This window comes from Muscardinus avellanarius (assembly GCF_963383645.1).
Source record: "Muscardinus avellanarius genome assembly, chromosome: 3".
Taxonomy (NCBI): Eukaryota; Metazoa; Chordata; class Mammalia; order Rodentia; family Gliridae; genus Muscardinus; species Muscardinus avellanarius.
The window spans coordinates 63,947,616-63,965,716 of NC_137788.1; positions in this window are offsets into that span (position 1 = coordinate 63,947,616).

The following is an 18,101-nucleotide window of genomic DNA, read 5'->3' on the forward strand; positions in this document are numbered from 1 at the left end:
CTTATAATCATATTTGCATGATATAATTGGTCCTAAAATATTTGATTTATTAAACTAAACAAAATGCCATGGAAACAAAATAGTGAGTAAATTACATAGCTACATAGTGTGGAGACACTTACCTTTTTGTACTACATATTTTCACCTATAAATATATATTTAACATCAGGTACCAGCATAGCATAATGATTGCTGTTAATTGAGCAAGCCCATTTGAGGTCATAAGGTATCCTGAAGATCATAAAGTTTGGGGAAAGAAAAGGTAGACACTAACTGAAATTCTGATTCGGCACAAGCCCTCCATTATTCTGGACCCCTCTTCCAACAACATAGTGAAATTATTTATTAAAGGCCTTTCAAAATCATTTTAAAGGTAAATGACAGATCAAGACAAATAATTGTTAGAAAAGATGTCTCTATGTATATTATAATGTGTTGATGACAGTAATTGAATATTTGCTAAATAGCTTTTAAATTTAAATAATGAGCTATAATAAGCGCACGCGTGCGCGTGCACACACACACACACACACACACACACACACACACACCACAAAGTGTACCATGCAGTCTCTAATTTGCAGAAGTCAATCAAGAAAATTTGATAGACAGCTTTATTATATTTGAATCAAAACTAGTTTTTCTTTTACTGGGTAAAAATTAAAGTACAATCGTAGTGATACATCTCTCACAGATTTTAGAAAGTTTAATCAGTGCATTTCTGACTATAATGTATTTATTTTTTTTAAAACTTTCCCAGGGTGTAACAATTAAATGATCTCATTCTCTCACAAATTAAGACCAACCATACAGATTTTCTTCTTTTTATTCTTGTGAATGAAGTTAATCTTCCCTGAGCTGTCATGGAGAAATACTTAAGCCTCCCAGGTGAGGGAGAAACATCCCTAATGAACAGAAATCAGTGGCATTTGATCCCACCCTTGTAAAATGCTGACACAGATATAATCTTTTGCTCTTCCAAAGGCTTTTAACTCTAAGTATAAAGAACTCAAAATATCCAATATCAGCAAGCTTTTAAACTAGTTTTTTCTCTTATCCAAACGCTAACCCTCCATTATTTTGCAAAAAGAAACCTACACATGTTTTATGGGTTTCATTTGGAGAGAATGTGGGAACTGCAGTAGGAAGGAGACCTATATTCCTTCTATTAGAGTTGCTTTTGCTTCCATTTGATCAGGGATCAGGGAAACTCTTCCTTCCAGAGCTTATTGCGCCAAATTGGCAAATAGAAAGAAATGCGTGTCAGCGAAGTTACCACATAAGTGTGGATTTATATGTGAAATATTTGGGTTGAATTAAGTGTTCCTTTGGGAAATATCTAGAAAGTACACAGAAACACAGATAAGCCAAATGAAAACAGTGACCATAAATTAAGTACATTCTCATTACCTTTTCACACCCCCAACTAGAAACAATAACTTTTCTCCCCCAATAAGTACATAGTCTCAGAAAAAAAGATTAGTGTACCCAAAGGGCAAGGCAAACATATATATCTTGTGATATGTTCGAACAATCGTAAAGCTGTAGCTCTGGCAGATGATGGGTGGGAGTGAATTAGAGAGGTCTAGGTGAATTATAGAGGTGGGAATGTTCCATCAAGGAGGCCCAGCTGTCTGCCTCAAGGTGCTTGACCCTGGCAACAGACAACAGAAGCATTCAAGCAAGAGACAGCTGTTGCAGCAAAAAAATATATAATAAGAGAGAGTCTCATAATTAGGGCCTGGCCAAAGGATCAAGTATCTTCCTCAGTCATATCTTTGAATATTGGGTTTTATGGCATCATTAAATTGAGTCTGTAACTGTGTATATAATGTGTCATATATGTATGTATGTATGTATGTATGTATGTATGTATATCGGTGTACCAGTCTCTAATTTGCAAAAGTCCATCAAAATTTGTCAGATTTATTATTATTATTATTATTATTATTATTAATATTGTTCCTATAAGAGAATCAATATCAATTTTTGTCTTACTGGGCAAAAATATACATATATACTCATGCATGTATACATATACAATAGTGATCATATTTAGTATCAATATTAAATCCTCTCAGAGATTTTTTAACTTTTCTTTTTATTGTTGTTGTTGTTATTGTTGTTAGCTAAAAGAAAACACAGATAATTATATGAAAGTATCTAAAGAAATTAAGGATTTCTTTCTGACACATAATTTAGCTTTTGATGTTTTTTGTGACTATTTTCTCATTAAATTTTATACAACAGAAAATCTGAACGAAAGCCTGTGCAATGTTAGGGAACAGTGATTCACTTTTGCAAGAAAAAGATTTATGGAGAAAATCAGTTGTTTTTGACAGTCACTGAGCTCAGGCCTCAGTTCATGAAAAGTGTCTGGGGACTGATTGATTCTTCTCTGCTCATCATAAAACTATTGTTTTTCTTTTTTGCAAAAATAAATATAAAATAAAAAGATCACTTAGATGTAGAGGGAAAGACTTTTTTTTTTTTTTTTTTTTGGTGGTACTGGGGTTGCTGGAAACCCTTCTACCTCCAGGCTACACTCTCAGACCTATTTTATATTTTTATTTGGAAACAGGGTCTCTTAAGCCAGCGAGGCTGGCTTTCAACCAGCCTCCCAAGCATGGGGATTAGAAGCGTGTGCCACCACGCCCCTGGCGGAAAGACTATTTTTAAATACAGAATTTTGTTAGTTTAACATTGCATCATTTAAAAGTGCAAGTCAGACCCCTGAAAGTATATGAGAGAATAGGATCCTTTTTACCTTTAAAGAAAATGTTTGTTTAGAAACAGAACTTAAACAACATACACTTAGAAAATTAGCTGGCAAAATATTCCAGAAAATTAATAAAAAAAACTTGGATTCTTGTAAAAAATTGGTCACTGATATTGTATTTTAGTGCTTAGAGCAAATATATACACTTAACACCTCAGTGAATTTCTCATTGCTAGTAGTTTTGTTGTTGTCTTTCTTATTGTTTTTATATAGAAAGAGAAATGATCCCTCTGATTGAATTATGTTAGTACAATAGTCCTTCCAAAAGACTTATCATACATTATTATAATTACTCTACTTTAAGTTATAATTAATATTTCACTTTATGTATTTTATAAATTAATTGTGATGTTAAATATGCCCTGTTTCAAAAAAAGAAAAAAAATAGTGCTAGCGGTATATCCTATGTTCAATCCCAAGTACTGCAAAAAAAGTAAATAAAAATGACAACATAAAAATATACATAAATAATATCAGTATTAAGCCCTATTATAATAGCTACTAAAATTCATGAGTTAAAATATTTAGGCACAAGTAAACACTTGTAATTAGAATAATTCACACTAAAACAAAGAAATTTAGCTTAATAACTATTAGGAAAAATTAGAAAGTGAGATACTACCAAAACTAACAGGAAAATAACACTAAATCATGCTATGAGGAAATATAGACTGAAAGATCTATTCAAATGGCATTCTGGAACTCTTTGTTGGAATTAAGTAAAACATTTTTTATTGACCAGTAATTACAATTCTGAGTTTCTATCTCAGAAAAATCTTTGTGTAGGTCTGTAACAAAACATATTCTAAAATATTCCTTACTTTATTACCTGAGTTTAAAAGTTTGTGATAATCTTAGCATCCATAATGTACATAAAGAGGCAAAATATGATGAATATATTGGGGATCTTATATATAACATTAGGAATAAAGAAACAAATTTAGAGGAATTGAAGGGCCTAACACTGATTTTATTATTTATTTATTTATTTGTTTATTTATTTACTTATTTGGTGGTACTGGGGTTCCTGGAAATCCTTCTACCTCCAGATTATACACCCAGACCCATTTTTATATTTTTATTTGGAAACAGGGTCTCTTAAGCCAGCGAACTTGGCTTCGAACCTGCAGGATCCTTTCTCCGCCTCCCAAGCAGGGGTGTTACAAGCGTGAGCCACCACACCCGGCTTAAACACTGATTTTAAAACTACCATAATCAAGAAAGTATGCTGTTAGCATGGGATAAACATACGTTGGTCCAATAGAATATAGCATTGAGAAATATATCTACAATCAATTGATTTGAACAGTTGCCAAAGTTGTTTAAAATGTCATCAAAAAATGTTACTAGAAACATTGGACAGCTCACTGTTAAAAACGAACCTCAAGTTTTACATCAAAAAATAAACAAAAATCATCTGACAAGAATATTATGCGTAAAAATGAGTTAAAATTAAAAATTCTATTAAAAATATAAAAAATGTTTTGTGACCTTAGTTTATGCCAAAATTCTTATGACATAATATGTGTGAACTTTTTACACAAGGCAATATAAATTGAAATTCATCCAAATTAAAAATATTTGCTCATTATAAGATACTATTTAGGAAGTAAAAAGGCAAATTACAGACTGAGAGAAAATATTTGCAAAACATATATCTGATAAAGGACTTGTCTAGAATATTAAAAGGGAACTCTACAATTCAATAATAAGAAAATAATCAACCATACTAAAAACTGAACAAGGGATTTGAGGAGCCACTTCATCAGAGAATGGCAAATAAGCATACGAAACGATACTTAACATCATTTGTTATCAGGAAAATGCAAATAAAAATGTCAATGAGATATAACTACACACCCACTGCAAAGACTAAAATTATGGTGGCAAAAAAAAAAAAATAGAACAACTGTGATTTTCAGATATTGTTGGTGTTGGGGGTGCTTGGTCTTATATTTTGAAAAACAATTTCACAAAAAAGCAAACATACACTTCCCATTTGTATTCATATATATCTATTTACCCATATAAGCATAAAAATGTATATCCCCAAAGACTTATTCACAAATGTTCATATTTTTATTCATATTACAAAATAAAAATAATTAAAATGTCATCAATGCCTCAGTTAATAAACAAAATAAGGTTTATCTTAACAATAAACTGTCTTTATCATTAGTAAGTTAGAAAAATAAATGAGCTACTTATTCAGAAAAAAGTTGAGTTGCAGAGAGCCTAAGTAGTAGCTGAGGCTGTCAAACCATGATCCCTGGGTCTCAGCCTCCCAAATGCTGGAATTACAAGCATGCACCACCACACCCAGCTCCTCCCTTTTTCTTCCTTCTTTCTTTCTTTCTTCTTTCTTTCTATGGTACTAGAGACTGAACCCAGGGAGCTACACCCGCAGCTCATTTTATTATACTTTGAGACCAGATCACACAAAACCTCAAACTTGCCATCCTCCATCCTTAGCCTCTGAGTTGCTGGGATTACAGGTTTGGGTCATTGCACTTGGCATAAAATGTTTAATAAGTCAGGTGTGTGTGTGTGTGTGTGTGTGTGTGTGTGTGTGTGTGTGTGTGTGTTTGATTCTGGGGATGGAACCTGGGTGCATCTTACCTCCAAGCTACACCCTCAGAATTTTTTTTATTCTTTATTTTGAAACAGGGTCTCACTGACTTGCAAAGGGCCTCACAAGTTGCTGAGGCTGTCCTTGAACTGTGATCCTCCTGTCTCAACCTCCCAAGTACTGAGATTATAATCGTGCACCTGTTATGGATTGGGAGAGTATGGTTGTGGGGAAACTGTTCCTGGGGACCCCTGTTAGGGTCCCGGACATACTTTCCCTCAAACCACCAAAAACCCCAAACAACCCAAAACAGAAATAAACCATGGGTTCTTGTCCTGAGCTGAGGATAAATATACATAGTTTGGACAGTTGCTGAAGATTTAAAGAAGTTCAATATAAAGATAGAAATACAGAAAATAGAAATATAGCCCCATGCCAGAGGGGCATGGAGGGGTGACTCGAATGAATACACCAAAGGGATCACACAATCACACGTGGACTGGAACTTTTTATATCCATGACCTCCATCTTGTTTATGTAATTCTGACATAGTGAATGTCCCTGTAAGGTACCTCTCCCAGGAAGGTGTGGCAAGGTGTCTCCTTTCAGGACCCCCTCCTCCGGTCCTACGTAGGTTATCTAATCATGTAGATCTGTCTTTAGAGAAAGGCCTAGTTCTCTCCTACTGACTTGCTAATTACATTTAGCTAAGTCAATCTAAGTTTCAATAGCTGTTTGCTTCCTGACCAAAGCCAAGCCTTTCTCTCTCCAGGTCTGCAGTCATTTTGACACAATAATAATAATAAAAATTATTTATTATTATTATTATTATTATTATTATTATTATTATTTTTTTTTTTTTATTTTTTGTGTGTGGTACTGGGGTTCCTGGAAGCCCTTCTACCTCCAGGCTACACTCCCAGACCTACTTTTACATTTTTATTTGAAAACAGAGTCTCCTAAGCCAGCGTGCGCGGCTGGCTTCGAACCTGCATGATTCTCCTGTCTCTGCCTACCAAGTGCGGGGATTACAAGCGTACGCCACCACGCCCAAACTGACACAATTATTTTTTAAATATATTAATAATCAGAGCTTTCTCAAATCTTCCTAGGCCATTCCAAATACCAGTACACACCACCATGTCCGGCTAATATGTCAGTTGTTGAGGTAGTAATACAAATATGTACAGTTGTCCCAAATCATTGACTTATACAAGTAAATGAACTAATTTTATCATATGTTGATTTAACACAATGAAGCTGGTTTTATAAAAATCAAATTTGCCTATTTCTGAAATATATACTCTTAGTGCGCTAATAAGCTGACAGTCATATTGTGCCAGTATTGGGAATGGCCTAGGAAGATTTGAGAAAGCTATGATTATTAATATATTTCAAAAATTGGGTGAGGGGCAAATCTGTGCACAGACTTGGTTTCTGTCTAAAAGCAGGCAACTATTCCAATGTAAATTAACCTAGCTAAAAAGTAATTAAGAAGTCAATAGGAGAGGAGAACTAGGCCTTTCTCTGTCTAAAGACAGATCTACATGATTAGATAAGCTAGATAAGATGGTAGGAAGGGTCGATCTTCATGAAAGGAGACACCTTGCCACACCTTGCTGGGGGAGGTACCTTACAGGGATGTTTACTACTACTACTGCGACAACAATGATGAGGAGGAGGACGTCAGAATTATGTAAACAAGATGGAGGTCATGGGTATATAAAGTCAGGTCCACTTATTATATCTTGGGGGTGGTGAATTGGCCCTGACCACCCTCCCCCCATGCCAAAATGGCATGGGGCTGTAACTATTTTCTGTATTTCTGTTTTCTGTATTTCTACCTTTTTAATAAACTTCTTTAAATCTTCAGCAACTGTCCATGCTATGTATATTTATCCTTAGCACAGGACAAGAACTCACGGTTTATTTCTGTTTTGGGTTGTTTTGAGTTTTGTGGTGGTTTGAGGGAAAGTGTGTCCGGGACCCTAACAGGGGTCCTGGGGAACAGTTTCCCCACAACCATATTCTCTCAATCCATAACAATATCAATAATTATTTCAAAGTATGAAAATATATTTCTTTAAGTTTAGTATCTGGGAGTTTAGTCTCCTGACATTCCACCTCGAGTTAGAAAATGAATGGTAAAATGTGTATTAAAAAAAAAAACACACACAAATATTTTGCTGATGCAGATATACCTATCTTTTAAATAATGTAACTAATTGAGATTTAACACTGTTTCTATGGATCCACCACAGATCATCACTGAAGTGAAGTAAGTCTTGAGAGCATAGCAAAAGCTTTCCAACTTCAATTTGTCCATGTAATATATCTAATTATGAATTAAACTTTATGAAAACATTATATTTCCTAAACTGTCAATTCATACATTGATAATTATTATTACTTTTGAATAACTGACTTGAAAATAGTGTTTGTATAAATATAAGATAATGTAGTAGTTCATAATATTTAAATTAGTTATATATCATTTTAAAATATTAGAAAAAGAGAATGCTGTAAATAATGAATTTTTAAGAATATTTACAATTTAGGACTCAATTAGCAAAACACTTAAGTAAGCAGAACTCATTTCAACAAATATATTTGTAACTTAATGAGCATAGTTATAAAGATGATAATCATCACCTGTTTCCAATATACGTTGAAATTGTTATTTCTTTTTCCTAGAGATTTAAAATGAAATTAATATTTATTTAGTATCTGTTAAGTGTCAGTTATTTTGGATGCCAGTCAATCATGTACTCATTTGTCAAACAAACATATATTAAGTCCTTCCTAATGGCTAGAATCTATGCAAGATGGTATAATTTAACTAATTTCTGTAAAACTAAGATTATTACATCTAGTCAAACATGGTACACCAAACATACTCTTCATGTTTATGGAGCAATAGATAAATACATTGGACCTGAAAACACTAGAAAATAACAGGGTACAATAAAAAATACACCTAAACATTAGTATTCTTCAGATGCTTGGCTTTTGTTACTGTGCTGTTTTTTTCCTTTTTTTTTTTTTTTGGTAAGTGTGTGTGTGTGTGTGTGGTGTGTGGTACTGGGAATTGAATCCAGAAGCATTGTACCTCTAAGCTATATCCTCAGCCCTATTTTTTATTCTTTATTTTAAAACAGAGTCTCAGTAAGTTGAGGAGGGCCTCACTAAGTAGCTGAGGCTGGCAGCAAACCTATGATCCTCCTTTCTCATCCTCCCAAGTACTGGGATTACATGCATGCACCACCATACCTGTTTCTTATCCTGTAATCGCTGTGATTCCCAAACATTCACGGGAAATCCTCTTGCTTAGGATATATCAAAGAGAATGATACTTTCTCTGGTTTTGATTGAACCAAATAATAACAACCAATATAGACATTAGGATTTCAGGATGTGTCATCATTCCTGTCCATTCTCCTTGCCCTGGTCAGAATAACTCAAGCAGGCAGCAATGTGTACCTCTAATCCAAAAATATATATGTTAGATTCTTCTCAGAATACTTTTACCCACTTGTGCTCTTTTTCTACTGACACATAGAGGCATTAAACTGAAAAGTAAAGGGCCAGCATAGGTACTATTTGAACTCCTCAAATCTCTAAAAAAAAAAAAAAAAAAAAAATTGCCGGGCATGGTGACACACAATTCTAATCCTTGTGCTTGGGAGGCAGAGACAGGAGGATTGCAAAGGTTCGAAGCCAGCTGTGTTGGCTTAAGAGACCCTGTTTCAAAATTTAAAAATATAAAATAGGTCTGGGAGTGTAGCCCAGAGAAAGAAGTGTTTTCAGGAACCCCAGCCACAAAAAAAAAAAAAAAAATTGTTTTGTGGTGTCCAGTACCAGAAATTTACCAATTCTCCCAGTCTCCTTTCCTTTCCTTTTCTTTTCAGTTTACCAGCATACTAAGACATAGACACGCTCAGTTGGGAAGGAAGGATACCCGACAAGTTCTAGTGTGGTGATAAAATAACTACATTTTTCTTTTTCTTTCTTTTTCTTTTTTGTGCTATTGGATATTGAACCCAGAGACATTCTACTTCTGAGCTATACTCCCAGACTTTTTAAATGTTTTTTTTTTTTTTTTTTTTTTTTTTTAGAAACTGGGTCTCACTAAGTTATGGAGGGCCTCAGGAGATTGCTGAGGCTGGTAGTGAACTTGTGACCCTCCTGTGCAGCCTCCCAAGTGCTGGAATTACAGGTATGTGCTACGGTGCAAGGCAACATTTTTTCTTATGTTTGTAATTTTTTGTACCTTATTCATACAAAGTAGTTGAGACAGATGATGAGGTAAGAGTAGAGAAATGTCACTTTCACATTTTATTACTTATGTTACATGTCAGTCCTATTAGTATAAAAGTCCTTTTATATATTTTGATGCAAAATATATACTTAACAATAGATATGAGAAAGAAGGTATGGGTTATTAATTTTAAAATTAAACAGAACAATTGTCAGGACTGACAATTTGGAGGTACAATATGGGATCATGATAGGAAGATTTGAATTTGTTCTTTATTTTCATGTAGTGAATTGAGGAATCAAAAGTTTGGTTTTCAGATCATTAATAAATGGAAGCATAAACTAAGGATAACAACAAAAAAGCATATTATCATAAGTTAAAGTATATATTTATATCATAAATACAATTTTTAGATATAAATATAAATCAAGAGAGGAGAGATGAGATAGGTAGAGATATATTTTATCTTCTATTGTAAAAAGGCAATTGATAACATCTTTGGAAACTCAAAAACAAAGGCAAAAACATTATGAAGTCATCTCTTAGAAAATATAAGTGATCCAAGTAGCTCATGTTATTTTCTCTGGGAGATAATTTTGGGTTTGGGGAGTTTGGAGGTATGGTAGAGTTAATTGTCTATATTATTATTAAATAATTTAATTATAATCATATATTGTTATATATATTGCTATTACAAAATACTTCATTATGGAAAATGTACAAGGAGTAGAAATGTATTATTGCTTAGTTTAGAGGCAGAGAAATCCCAGCTCAAGACAATAGATTCTGGTGTGAGCCTTGCTTCATCTACCCAATGGTGAAAAGTGGAAGAGAAAACAAAGTGATCTGTTTGTTGTCACACTGTAGGCAAATGAGAGCCCACTTTCTTAAGTCCTTTTTGGACCAGAATTTATACATTCATGAGGATGAAGTCCTCATCACTGAAACATTTCCCACTAGGCCGACATCCCCATACTGTTGTGTTGGAGATTAATTTCTCTTTTGTGTGTGGTGCTGGGGATTGAACCCAGGGGCATTCTACCTCTAAGGTACACCCCTGGCCTGATGTTTTTTTTTTTGTTGTGTTTTTTTTTTTTTTGTTTGTTTGTTTATTTGGAAAGAGAGTCTCACTGAGCTGTGGAGGGCCTCACTAAGTAGCTGAGGCTGGCTGTGAACCTGGATCTTCTTGACTCAGCCTTCTGAGTACTGGGATTACAAACTTGTGCCACCACGCCCAGGTCAGAGATTAAATTTTTAACACTTGAGCTGAGTGTGGTTGTGCACATCTGTAATCTCAATACTCAGGTTCAAGATCAGCATCAGTAATTTAACAAGATGCTCAGAAATCAGAAATTGAGCAAGACTCTGTTTCAAAAAATAACATGAAATAGCCGAGCATAGTGGCGCACGCTTGTAATCCCGCGCCTGGGAGGCGGAGACAGGAGGATTGCGCTGGTTAGGAGCCAGCCTCTCTGGTTTAAGAGACCCTGTTTCCAAATATAAATATAAAAATAGGTCTGGGAGTGTAGTCCGGACGTAGAAGGGCTTCCAGGAACCCCAGTACCACCAAAAAAACAAAAAACAAACAAACAAAAAAACATGAAATAAAATAAAAAGGGGCTGGGAGTGTGGCTTGTAGATGAATGCTCCTGTGTTCAATCCTCAATATAAAGAAAAAGAAAATTATAGTACATGAATTAGAAGGGATACATTTATTCCATAACCATGTAGAAAAACATATTTTTAAGAAAAGAGCAACTAAGCCAAACATTTATTCCTCCTACTTTGATAACATAATATTTAAAAAGGTTCCTAGTAAATTAATAATTTAAATAGTTCAAGAAAAGAGCTAATAAGGGGTGAAGGACAACATGGAGAGAATTCTACCTTGAATGAGAAGTACAGGGAAGACTAAATAAGAAAAATAATATTTAAGTTCAAACCTCAACAACAAATAAAATTTAGATAAGTAAAATAAAACAAGACAAAAAATATTCAAGAGAAGACAGATGATCTCACATGGTAAAGAGTCCAAATAGCTGGAATGTGGAGAAGCTGAATGGATATTGAAGACAACTGGAGACAGCAAGGTGAAGGGTAGTGAAAAAAAGAATCCAACTGGGAAGAGAAGAGTCAAACTGAACTGAGGGGAATTAGATGATGACAACAAAAAGGAGGCATAAAATGGGTTTTTTAGAGAGGAATCCATGGGATGGAAGCAAGAAGGGGACTGTGTTCCCTGATGACACCAGTGAATTACTCTATTAATTGCCTATTTATTATTTTTTCTCTCTCTTTCTTGTTTTCTTTTTGTCTTTAATAAACTTTCATTCATCACTTACTAGGTACAACCTTCTGAAAACATCCTTAAAGAGCTACTCTCTGCTTTGAGTTTTTCTAATCTCATTGAGTAAAAAGATGTATAGAAAGATTGAAAATTCAGCACGAGTATTTATATTAAAGGTCTTTGCAAATTGCTCCAGGGAAACAGAAAGGGAAATTATGTGTATATCAAAAGGACCCGGTTATTCATAAAGAGTTCATGGAGGAGATAGGGGAGTTACATTTTAATTGACTATTTACTTCTGAGTAGGACTTCATCATAAGAAGTAGAAGTAAGGACATAAGGACATACGGGACACAAGGAGAATTCATTTGAAAAATGACTTTCAGTAAATTTAGGGAATAGCAATGACCATAAAACAGTCTTCAAAACATTAAAAATCATATGATTTTCTCAAATAAGTAGACCTCAAATTTTAGCAAAATAATATTGTTAGCAATTATTGAAGTATAATAAAGCAGTTGCTTTTGACATGCACATTAAATTTAGCCCCTGTACTATACCTATGTGGAGTGTAGGTTAACTGCACATTACTCACATGTGCAATTGCTATATTTTCTTTCTGTGTGCTTAAATGACTAACCTATCTAATGAGCCAAGAGGGGTATTAACATCTGATTCGACCATGCTTGTGTTTGATGTTTTTCATTCTTAAGGTTTAATTAAACCCATTCCTCTCATTTCATTTTTAATGTTTTCAAAAGAACACTTCTTTAATAAGATACTTGTATATTAATGCTATATTTAGTCATTTCTTTCAGTTGTATATGAAAAGACTTTAAAAATTATCTGAAACAATTTTATTCATCCAAAGAGAAAATTACTGAGTGCTTTACTTCTTGACAGAATCAGTTGTGCTTAGCTTTATATACTAGCTATAATGTGAGTGCCGTATTTCCCAGTGCATTTTTATAAAAATCTAAGATTTGCAATTTTAAAATATGTTCACAAGTCTTCAACTGCTAGAAGACAAGCTGTAGAGTAGATGACATAAATTAGTACATATTTGAATATATATTATAAAGATATTTAGCAAGTAAATGAATATTGAATATTGAGATTGTATTTCTTAGAGTTAATTTTTATTTCTTAGAGTTATTTTTTCCAAATTGGAAGCCATTTTTGTCTTTCCACTTTTCTAAAATAAAATAACAAGAGCAAAGAAAATTTTATTTCTTTGACCCCTCATTCCTAGTCGTTAGTCTTGTATTATAATTTAAACAAAACCATAGTCCTTTCACTGAACAAACTAACATTATTCTCTCAATTTTGTGTTTAGTAAATATAGTTTATGTGCTAAAACTACTGTACTAATGTTAGTTGGCAGTGGTTAGAAGAGAAATTGTATTGTATCTCCAACAAGAGTTTTAATGTTTTTATTTTCTATTAAGTATTGAGAATTTATATCTCCTTTGTTAAAATGGGGAAGGAAAAAAAGAGTCATTACATCTATTCATTTGTAATACCCACTGATTTACAGATACTTTCATCTTGATGCTACTCATAAACTACAACCCTGAAGAAGGAAAAAATACTTGCAGAAATGAGACTAATAACTATCACTAGATTCATTATTTTGTGTACTGGGGATTGAACCCAGAAACATTCTGCCTCTGAAATATACCTCTATCCTTTGTAATATTATTATTGATATTCTTCTTTCATTAGAGAAAAAGTTAAGGTTAGTATTTCCAAATGCAATAAGTTGTTATGTAAATAAAATATTCACACCATTTGTCATGTGATGAAGGGTCTCTAGATGTTTTTAATTATTGCTGCTATGGCTGTGTAGCTTTAATTATTGCTACCAGTAGTAGGCATACTGTTGTGGCAGTAGTAGTAATCAAAGTAGTAGTTTTATATTCTTGAAGACAGAAGAAGAGTCTTATTTGGTCTTTTTGAACCCAAATTCCTATGAAAGAGGTAACTACAAAAATATTTAATGAACCTGTGAGTATAATATTAAATTTGAAATTTACATTGGGTGACTTTGTCAAGGTCATTTTCTACCATCAAGATCTCATTTCATAGATATGCTTGGAAAACTGGCTCACTGAAAATTATTGAAATAGAACTACAATAGAGTTAATACAACGATCAACAAAAGCAAAAGCAAGAACTACCCCCAAATTTTGCTAAGGGAAAGATTCAGAAAAGTAACATTTGCTCTTTAATACTGCTGTGTAAGTATCTATAGGCACAAAGTACAGGATTATCTATTTTAAAACAACCTACTCAATAAATCTTATGCAAATAATATTTGAATAACATGAGCATAGAAATAATGAGATACTATTATCATTTTTTATCTTTAAAATTGTAGTGCAGATATCCCTTTCTTACTTACTGAGATAAATTTTATTTATTTATTTATTTATTTATTTATTTATTTATTTTTGTGGGACTGGGGATGGAACCCAGGGGCATTCTACCTCTGAGCTAGAGCCTCTGCCCTATTTTTTATTCTTTATTTTGAAACCGGGTCTCACTGAGTTGCAGAGGGCCTAAGTAGCTGAGGCTGTCTGCGAACCGCGATCCTCCAGGTCTCAGCTCCTGAATGCTGGAATTACAAGTGTGCGCCACCACACCTGGTTACTGAGATAAATTTTAAAAGCTAATAGATAATAATACTAAAAGTCCAAAAAGTGCAGGTATATGTATTCCATGGAAAGATAAATAAGCACCCAACAGAGCAGATCATCATTTTCATAATTTTGTATAAAATGAAATTTCTCAATAGCATAATTTGTAATTATTAATTGCTAGCTTCAAATATCTTACAGCATATTTTAATCCATTTATATTTTTAACATAAAAATAAAAATAAATCAGAATGAGCTGATGTAGCAAAAAATATAGTCTCTGAAACACAAGACTGTAAACTTCCTTATGAAAGTAGAGATTGGAAGAAACGTTATTGGGTAGTAAAAATTTATTTGTTTGCAAAATTAGTATGGCAGATTTAGCACAGTATTAGTGTTATGCCTATTAGATCATATAGTGGCCCTTAATTACCTGGAAAAAAACATTCAATAGGCTATTTGAGATATATAATTAAAAAAAAAACTTTTACTAGTGAGTTGGTAATCTTTTGTCTTTTTTTGTGGGTCTTGGGATGAAACCCAGGGACATTCGACCTCCAGGATACAACTCCTGTCCTCTTTTTCATTCTTTATTTTGAAACAGGGTCTCATGAAGTTGAGAAGGGCCTCACTAAGTACTGTCCTCGAACTGTGATCCTCTGGTCTCAGCCTTCCAAATGCTAGGATTACAAGCATGCATGACCATGATAGGCTTTTTCTCCTTATTATAAAATACTAGTATAGCCAGGCGTGGTGGCGCACGCTTGTAATCCCCGCGCTTGGGAGGCGGAAACAGGAGGATCGCGCAGGTTCGAAGTCAGCCGCGCTGGTTTAAGAGACCTTGTTTCCAAATAAAAATGTAAAATAGGTATGGGAGTGTAGCACAGAGCTGGAAGGGCTTCCAAGAACCACAGTACAACAAATAAATAAATAAATAAATAAATAAATAAATAAATAAATAAATAAATTACTAGTATAGAGTCCTTAGTAAATATGTTAGTCAAAAATCATACATTAAAATATTAGAGATAAAAGGGTTCTTAAGTTTGAGTAAGTTTGATAGTTACAGTCTTAAAGTTTAAATGGGGAAAATAAATTTAAAAAGTAAAGAGGTAAACAAGAGTACAGGTAAAAGCCTTGATATGAGCCATTTTTTTGGAGTGGAGGGCAAAAGCCACACTGGAGTTTAAGAAAGAGTGGAAGGAAAGAAATTGGAAGAGAGATATCTTACTTGAAGATTTTTGATGTAAAAGAAAACAGAAATAGGGAAATGCTTGGAGTCTTTTTTTTCTTCTTTTTAAGAATTATGAACCTAGCCTAGGTATCCACCAACAGATGAATGGATAACAAAATATGCACACAATAGAATTTTACTCAGTCCTAAGGAAGAGCAAAATTATGTAATTTGTAGGAAAATGTATGGAACTTGAGAATAGTATGCTAGTCAAGATTATGCACTCTCAAAATGCAAATAGTTTGGCCGGGCATGGTGGCACATGCTTGTAATCCCCAGGCTTCGAAGGTGGAGACAGGAGGATAACGCAGGTTCAAAGCCAGCCGTGCTGGCTTAGGAGACCATGTTTCCAAATAAAAAAGTATAAAAAATAGGTCTGGGAGTGTGGCCCAGACGTAGAAGGGTTTCCAGGAACCCCATAACCACCAAAAAAAAAAAAAATGCAAATAGTTGTTTATTTCCCTAATATGTGGAAGCTAGAAAGAAATTGGGAAACAAAAGAGACCCATGATAGAGGCACAGAGACTCCAATGTAGAAATGGAGGGTGTTTAAGAAGGAGAGGGGGGAATAGAGATATAAAGAGGGGGGAATAGAGATGAGTTTAAATAATGCTATGGATATATATAAAATTACTACTGTCAGTCTCAGTGACATGAGGAGGAAGGGGAGGGAGGGAGGTGGGACCCAGATGGAAATGCTCTAAGTGTTGTGAGCATGTATAATCTCATCACTCCATACCTCAGCATGACATAAAATTATAATCCACGAATAAAAGTATATAATAAGAGGATGAGAAGGATCAAAACTATTAAATGGGAAGTCATTGTTGATCTTCTTTTTCACTTTATTAAAAAGGTAACTCAAAAATAGAGGCATTTGAAACAGCAACTCAAAAAAAAAAAAATAGACCTTTTGAGAGACACAGCAGCCAGGGATATTCTACTGTTAGAGAAGATGGAACCTGTCAAAATGTACAAAAACCAAGGGTGATTTTTTTTTAATAGAAAAGAAGGTTGGAGTGTGTCTAAAAGACCTTGGAAAAATAAAAACAGAAAGTAAACAAAATATTAAGGGTTACAAATATTTAAGCTATCTGCATATTTTTGAGTACAGATATATTCATCTTTTTTAACTTTTTATTGAAATATATACTCAAATCATATTAGTTTAATAAGAATTTTCACAAAAAATTTACAAAACTATGTAAACTACAAGCATACGAGAAAAACTGCACATTTCAAAAGTTTAAAAGTAAATATTTTGAAATTTTTACCATACAGAAAGGGCAACTGAACAAATAAATGTATTTAACCTGGTTCAAGAAGTGCACAATGTATATAAATATTAAAATATCATGTTAATCTGTACATTTTATGTTTTTATATATCTGTTAAAATCAATTAAAAGAATTCAAAATTAAATAAAACATTGTTTCTTTCTGGAAATTTTAATTTAATAGTTTTGGTTGGTGTTGACCATAATAGAAAGTCAAACTGCCATAAAACAGGTACTACCATAGTAGTAGCCTTTGAAATATGTAAATGTCAATGTTAGGAACATAACAGGCACATCATCTTTGTATTGGATTAAGACTACTCTAATAAATATTTATTCAAAACAATTAGATTTCCTCAACTACCATCAGTTTGTTGCCCTAAATATATGTCAATAGCTATTGCTTATAGTTGCACATTTTAATCTTATGTTTCAATCTCACATTTTAATCTTATGTTTCAGTCCCCTTACCTTGATTGTAAGGGATTTTTGTGTTTAACTAACACATTTAAAAAGTATAGATCGATTATTTATTTCCTAGTATCATTCAGCAAGTGATATTTTAAGCCTCTAATTTTCTCTTCTGCCTCATGTCAGTCATTTGATTATTCACTTGTCTTCCCTAGGTTGTAACCGGATTGCAGGAAGAGAGAAAAATGTTTTGTTACTTTTGGTAGAATGTGGATTATCTCAGTAATGAAAGGTTAGCTAATGTGCTTATAAAAATAAAATAGAGTGAACCAGTAATGGGGAAAGAATAAGTAAAAAATAAGCTAAGACTTTTTTGTGTAAGTAGAATAATTATATCTTTAAAATGTTAGCCTTAAAAAGACTTTGATATCTATATCTTTATGGAAGTAACACTATATATATATATATATATATATATATATATATATATATATATATATATATAAAGTTTAGTATGTTATTTAAATAACTGTAGGCTATTTGGTATGTTATCATTCTTATCAAATTATTAGATAATAGTGAAAATACTAGTCACTCAAATCAGCTTTCATTTCAAGCGATTTCTATCACAAAATATATAAAAATAAT